Source organism: Bos indicus x Bos taurus, chromosome 5 (assembly GCF_003369695.1).
Source record: "Bos indicus x Bos taurus breed Angus x Brahman F1 hybrid chromosome 5, Bos_hybrid_MaternalHap_v2.0, whole genome shotgun sequence".
Classification (NCBI taxonomy): Eukaryota; Metazoa; Chordata; class Mammalia; order Artiodactyla; family Bovidae; genus Bos; species Bos indicus x Bos taurus.
In genome coordinates this window covers 8,080,127-8,087,257 of record NC_040080.1, presented here as the reverse complement: position 1 = coordinate 8,087,257, position 7,131 = coordinate 8,080,127, and the positions used below count along the sequence as shown (strand labels likewise).

Genomic DNA, 7,131 nt, shown 5'->3' with positions numbered 1-7,131 from the left:
CTTTTGGACTCAGTGGGAGAAGGCGAGGGTGGGATGATTTGTGAGAAAAGCACTGAAACATGTATATACCATATGTGAAATAGATTGCCAGTCCAGGGTCGATGCACGAGACAGGGTGCTCAGGGCTGGTGCATTGGGACAACCCTGAGGGATGGGATGGAGCGGCATGTGGGAGGGGGGTTCAGGATAGGGGAAACATGTACACCCATGGCTGATTCATGTCGATGTACGGCAAAACCAATACAATATTGTAAAGTAATTAGCCTCCAAGTAAAAGAAATAAATTTATTCAAAATAAATAAATAAATAAATTTTTAAAAAGAAAAAAAAAGTCTTATAGCCATTTTCAGGGACCTTAATGACTTTCAGTGTTTTTAAGGCTTATAACATGGCTTTCCTTTTACCAGCATTTTCCAAATTTCTGCAGAAACACATTCAGGTAAGCAGATTCATTGACTGGGTTTGTTGAACATATTTTTAAATTGTGATAAAATATACATAACAGGAAATTCACTCTGGGACTTCCCTGGTGGTCCCGTGGTTAAGACTCTGCACTTCCAACTGCAGGAAACATGGGTTCAATCCCTGGTTGGGAAACTAAGGTCCCACAGGCCACAAGGTGTGGCCAAAACAACATACAAAAATTGACTTTAACGATTTTTCAGCGTACGGTTCAGTGGCATCACGTTCACTCACACTGTTGTTCAACCATCTCCACCATCCATCTCCAGAACTTTTTCATCCTCCCACACTGAAGCTTTGTACCGCTTACATCCTAACTCCTCACGCCTCCTTCCCTCAGCCCCGGGAAACCACCGCTCTACTCCTTGTCTCTATGAGTTTGACGGCTCCAGGTGCCTCACATGAGTGGAATCATTCACGGCTTCGTTTGTTTCCTTGATCTGGCTTCTTTCCCTTGGTCATGTCTTCCGGGTTCAACCCTGCGGTCACACGTGTCAGAATTTCATGTAGCTGCTTTCCCATGCTTCCTTGGGATTTCCGTGAATCTCAGGATGAATCTCTACCCCTGAAGGTGATCTCGTTTGTTTTCCTCACAATCAGAGAGGGCCCGCGGTCTCTGGGTTGCCTTACAGCTGACTGGCACCCACTGCCTGCCCAGGGGCATGACAACCACTGCTGCCAGGCTGGTGGGAAGCACTGGGGTGGAGGCGAGCCTCGGGTCAGGGAGCACGGCCAGTATTGCTTGCATTCTGCTCCCTTCTGCCCACCTCTGCACCCGGGGCTTTCATGGAGATTCCTCTACTAGCCATTCATCCTCCCCACGTTGATTGAACGCCTGTTGGGTGCCCGGCACTGTATGAGGTGCAGGAGGTACAGTGAGATAGGGCAGACATGGGCTTTGCCTCCCTGGAAGTTATAACGTAGTGAGGGAAAGGAATTAAACCATCAACCACTCAATAAATAAATGTCTGCTTACAATTGTGATGACTGCTATGAAGTTAAAGTGAAGTTGTGCAGTGTCACAACTGTGTCAGTCGTGTCCGACACTGCGACCCCATAGGCTGTAGCCCACCAGGCACCTCCATCCATGGGATTTCCCAGGCAAGAATACCGGAGTGAGTTGCCATTTCCTCTTCCAGGGGATCTTCCTGACCCAGGGATTGAACCCTGCATCTCTTTTGTCTCTTGCTTTGGCAGGCAGATTCTTTACTACTGCACCACTTGGGAATCCCCATGAAGAAAAAGTGTAGGGTACAGTGCAAATGTCTAAAATGGGGTGCCAGGCTGCAGAGGGGACCAGGGCTATGCTAAGAACCCACTGACTGACACGGCAGTCATGACCTAACACCAGAATAAGGGTCACAGTCCCTGCATGCAAGGCATGCCAGGCTAACAGAGATGACTGGGTGGACTAGGCTCCCCTGGGTTTTGCATGTCCAGCACCCCCTCTGTTCTCTGCTCCTTTTAGGAATTGTTGCTCCTGTTTCCAGGGTCTCTGGGGGCCCCTCCTTTGTGGTAGGAGATGTCAGGTAAACTGTGCTTTACTTTTGGAGGGAAAACCGTGACACATTCAGAACACCGGACCCCAAACCTTTCCTGAGATGTCAGGCCTTCATATTTTCACGGCATTTGTCTCACACCTCTGGCATCTGCTCCCTTCCACTCTCCAGGCCCTAGCTCATGATGTCATCAACATAGCATACTGTCTCGTGTGACGATGAAGTGTTCAAAGTCTTGAGAGAGTCATTTCCTAGGCAGGTTGATAGGAAATCTAGGGGTCCCCAAGGAGAGAGGGGTCTGGAATTCTCAAGGAGGAAGAAAGGACAAATTTTTCACAGTCTTTGTAGACCAGGACGTGGGGACTGGAGTCGATGAAAATGAGAGGGTAACAGGCAGGAAGGCCAGGGGTCTCCAAATGGAGGAAATAGCCTGCAAGTGTCAGACATTTTTATCTCTCTTAAGCGGCAGGAGGAAACAAACTAGCAATATTTTTTCCTTCTCTATACAAATTTAAAGGGAGGTTTCTCTTAAAATACTGTGTTGCCTTAATGACACCTGGTTTATTCTTGAGCCTAGAGATATCCAATGCCTTTTTCTTAGGGAAATGTGTGTCTTAAGCTATGCTAATATGCTATGCCTTTACCCCAAACTCTGTCTCCAAGTCAGTTCCGCTGCCTCTTGGCCCAGAACCTACTTGACAAACCAGTATGTTATACTCAGATATTGTTCCCCTAATCTATGTAAATGAAACCATTTGTATGGTGGTCTGCCCTTCTTCAAGATTCAAGTTAATCATTTTATGGCCCAGGATAAACCATTTGGTGCCAAGATTATCCCAAAATGCATCTTATGGGTGAGGGGCCTGGTGCCATTCTGAATTTTAAGACATTCCTTTCTTTCATTAACAGACTGCTAGTGACTATATAACATCCAGCTGAAGACTAGCAGGGGGGTACTCTTTCTGCCCCCTTCTGATGCCTATGTCAGAAGCTTTCTCTATCTCCTTTATACTTTAATAAAACTTTATTACACAAAAGCTCTGAGCGATCAAGCCTCGTCTCTGGCCCCGGATTGAATTCTTCTCCTCCGGGGGCCAAGAATCCCAGTGGATTCGTGTATTCGCGTGATTCAACAACAACCTTTCAGTCTGAGAATTGAAGAACCATCAAAAGAGATAACGAAGTCCCGAGGAGAGATGGCAAAGGTGTGCCAATGACTCTGACAAATAAAAGCACAGTTTCTGATTTTTTCCTGCTTCTTGCAATACAGAAGATGGCATTTGCTAGATCAATAACTCCATCCCAGGTGTCAGGGACTGTATTTATTTTCCACGGCAACGATTCCACATTTGAAATAACAGCTGCAATTGGAGTCACCACATAATTACGTTTACAGTAACCCACTGGCATTCTCTGACACCCATCTGCCTTCTCCACTGGCCACACTGAGAGCAGGATGTGATAAAATCACCACCCAGCCTATTTAAAGGCCTTGATGACACCATTACTCTCTCCAGTCCCCCGGGGGTGCAATATTGCTTTTGGCTTATCACTTTAGTGAGGAGGGATCTCCATTTGACTTCTGTCCTCATCGAATCCCTTACTCTGCCAATCCAGGAGCCAATACAGTAGTTCTGTCAATGGCTGGGGATACCTATTCCAGCTACAGATGCAGGGGCAGGGAAACAGAAAGCTTTGGAGATCCATGGGGACTGTTTGGAAGTCAGTCTAATCAAACTCAATTTATTACCTGGAGAAGGATGTCCATATGCAGCATCCTATGCCAAAATAATAGAACTGAGTCATTGACATGCCCGTCACTAGGGAGGTGGCTAACTAAACTCTGATATATACATGTAATATTAATAGGATCCACTTAAAATATTTATTTATTTATTTGGCTGCACTGGGTCTCAGTTGGGGCGCATAGGATCTTCGATCTCTTGTGGTATGTGGGGCCTTTTTAGTTGTAGCTTGTGGAATCTTTTTTTTTTTTTTTTGATTGTGTCATGTGAACTCTTAGTTGTGACATGTGGAATCTAGGTCCCTGACTAGGGGTTGAACCCCTGGGCCCCTGCATTGGGAGAACATAGTCTTAGCCACTGGACCACCAGGGAAGTGGATCCACCCCCTTCAGTCCAGTCCCTCAGTCGTGTCCAACTCTTGGCGACCCCATGAATTGCAGCACGCCAGGCCCCCCTGTCCATCACCAACTCCCGGAGTCCACCCAAACCCATGTCCATTGAGTTGATGATGCCATCCAGCCATCTCATCCTCTGTCATCCCCTTCTCCTCCTGCCCTCAATCTTTCCCAGCATCAGGGTCCTTTCAAATGAGTCAGCTCTTCGCATGAGGTGGCCAAAGTATTGGAGTTTCAGCTTCAATGTCAGTCCTTCCAATGAACACCCAGGATCGATTTCCTTTAGGATGGACTGGTGGATCTCCTTGCATCTTCTCCAACACCACAGTTCAGTAGCATCAATTCTTCAGTGCTCAACTTTCTTCACAGTCCAACTCTCACATCCATACATGACCACTGGAAAAATCATAGCCTTGACTAGATGGACCTTTGTTGACAAAATAATGTCTCTGCTTTTTAATATGCTATCTAGGTTGGTCATAACTTTCCTTCCAAGGAGTAAGTGTCTTTTGATTTCATGGTTGCAATCACCATCTGCAGTGATTTTGGAGCCCCCAAAAATAAAGTCAGCCACTGTTTCCACTGTTTCCCAAATCTATTTGCCATGAAGTGATGGGACCGGATGCCATGATCTTCGTTTTCTGAATGTTGAGCTTTCAGCCAACTTTTTCACTCTTCTCTTTCACTTTCATCGAGAGGTTCTTTAGTTCTTCACTTTCTGCCATAAGGGTGGTGTCATCTGCATATCTGAGATTATTGATATTCCTCCTGGCAATCTTGATTCCAGCTTGTGCTTTATCCAGCCCAGCATGTCTCATGAGGTACCCTGCATATTAGTTAAATAAGCAGGGTGACAATATACAGCCTTGACATACTCCTTTTCTGATTTGGAACCAGTCTGTTGTTTCATGTCTAGTTCTAACTGTTGCTTCCTGACCTGCATACAGGTTTCTCAAGAGGCAGGTCAGGTGGTCTGGTATGCCCATCTCTTTAAGAATTTTCCACAGTTTATTGGGATCCACACAGTCAAAGGCTTTGCCATAGTCAATGAAGCAGAAATAGAAGTTTTTCTGGGACTCTCTTGCTTTTTCAATGATCCATCCGATGTTGGCAATTTGGTCTCTGGTTCCTCTGCCTTTTCTAAAACCAGCTTGAACATCTGAAAGTTCACGGTTCACGTATTGCTGAAGCCTGGCTTGGAGAATTTTGAGCATTACTTTACTAGCATGTGAGATGAGTACAATTGTGCAGTAGTTTGAGCATTCTTTGGCATTGCCTTTCTTTGGGATTAGAAGGAAAACTGACCTTTTCCAGTCCTGTAGCCACTGCTGAGTTTTCCAAATTTGCTGACCTATTGAGTATAGCACTTTCACAGCATCGTCTTTTAGGATTTGAAATAGCTCAACTGAAATTCCATCACCCCCACTAGCTTTGTTCGTAGTGATGCTTCCTAAGGCCCACTTGACTTCACATTCCAAGATGTCTGGCTCTACCCGCTAGGATCCATTTAAAACAATGAATGTAGTTTTTTTTTTTTTTTTTTTTAATGGATATATGGTATATGCTGATGTGGAGGGAGCTTCAAGAGAAAAAAGCCAGGTGCAAAATTTTATAGTATGACCGTTTTTTTTTTTTTTTTTTTAGTAAAAACAAAATAAAAGAAATTTGGCCATACTGGGGGGAAAAAAAACAAGACGTCCATTTACTACTTGATCCACTTTAACTCACACCCTGATCAGTAGAGCCAAGTGGGCTGAAGTCAGAGATCTGCTGACCAGACTTGAAGGGTTTTCTCAGATATACAAATCAAGTAGGAACTTAGTGGGCCAGCCCCTCATCTATTTATGATCAATCAGTTACATCAGCCTCTGCAGGGCAATCACCTGGAGAACTCCACTGGTGCCGTCTATTATGATAACCACTCTATTACAATACCCATGCTCACTTTCCTCTGGAAATAAGTGCTGCCACTTGCTTTCTCCCACCCCAGGGTCTCACATCCCCGCAGAAATAAGGACGCCTTTTTCCCACCAGCAGCTCCCACCAAGGGCTGCTTGGTGGTGCTGCTACTTCCAAAGGTTTTCTCAAGGCCGTGGTTTTTTGGGGGATCAAGTTCTGGGTACCAAAGAGTGTCGTGTCCATTACATTCCATTAGGGAGGGTGACTTTATTTTGAAAGCAACTGGGAGCCACTGAAGTGTTTTCAGCAGTATAGGGTGATGCAATTTCTTTCTTTCTTTTTTTTTTTGACTGCGCTGCACGGCTTGTGGGATCTTAGTTCACTGACTAGGGATCGAACCCGGGCCCAGGCAGCAAAAGCACCAAGTCCTAACCACTAGACTACCAGGGAAGTCCCCTGGAAATGTCTATCTTAACAAAACTACTCCTGCTATTCGGTGGGAGTAGAGTGGAAGGGGTGAGGCAGGAGAGAGGGGAGCAAGTGAGAATCGATGCCGCAACCCTAGTAAGACTTCGACACATGCAGACGGTGGTCAAGTCCTAGAAAGTACAGGGCAGGTGGGTGTCACCATGGGGGGAGATAAGGGGTCCCCTGAGTAAGGCATAGTAAGTAGGGGCACATGGATGGGAGGGGAAAGGTTCATTGCTATACTTAGGCTGAATCTACCTCCTGACTGCGCTAGGAGGGGCAGGTCAAGAGTCGGATGGCTTGGAGCAAAGTAGGTCAAAATTTCCATTCTCAGGAGGAGGTGATGCGCAGTATGGGCTCATCTGGGCTTCCCAGGTGGCGCTGGTGGTGAAGAACCCGCCTGCCAATGCAGGAGACATAAGAGGCGCAGGTTCGATCCCTCGGTCGGGAAGATCCCCTGGAGGAGGGCATGCAACCCACTCCAGTACTCTTGCCTGGAGAATGCCCAAGACAGAGGAGCCTGGTAGGTTACAGTCCACAGGGTTGCAAACAGTTGGACACAACTGAAGCGTCTCAGAACGCACACAGGCACACATGGGCTCATCCACCGCTACAAGTGACCAGATGCTACATTCCACGGGATCCCTGAGAAACCATATGAAA

At 46.3% G+C, this 7,131-nt stretch overlaps 1 non-coding gene across 1 annotated transcript; it reads right to left on the bottom strand.

Annotated features, from left to right (window-relative positions):
• Positions 1-332: 332 nt before the first annotated feature.
• On the bottom strand, positions 333-463 carry LOC113893854. Its single transcript, XR_003511377.1, has one exon. It is a non-coding gene; the product is annotated as a small nucleolar RNA SNORA33 (small nucleolar RNA).
• Between the last annotated feature and the right edge of the window lie 6,668 nt (positions 464-7,131).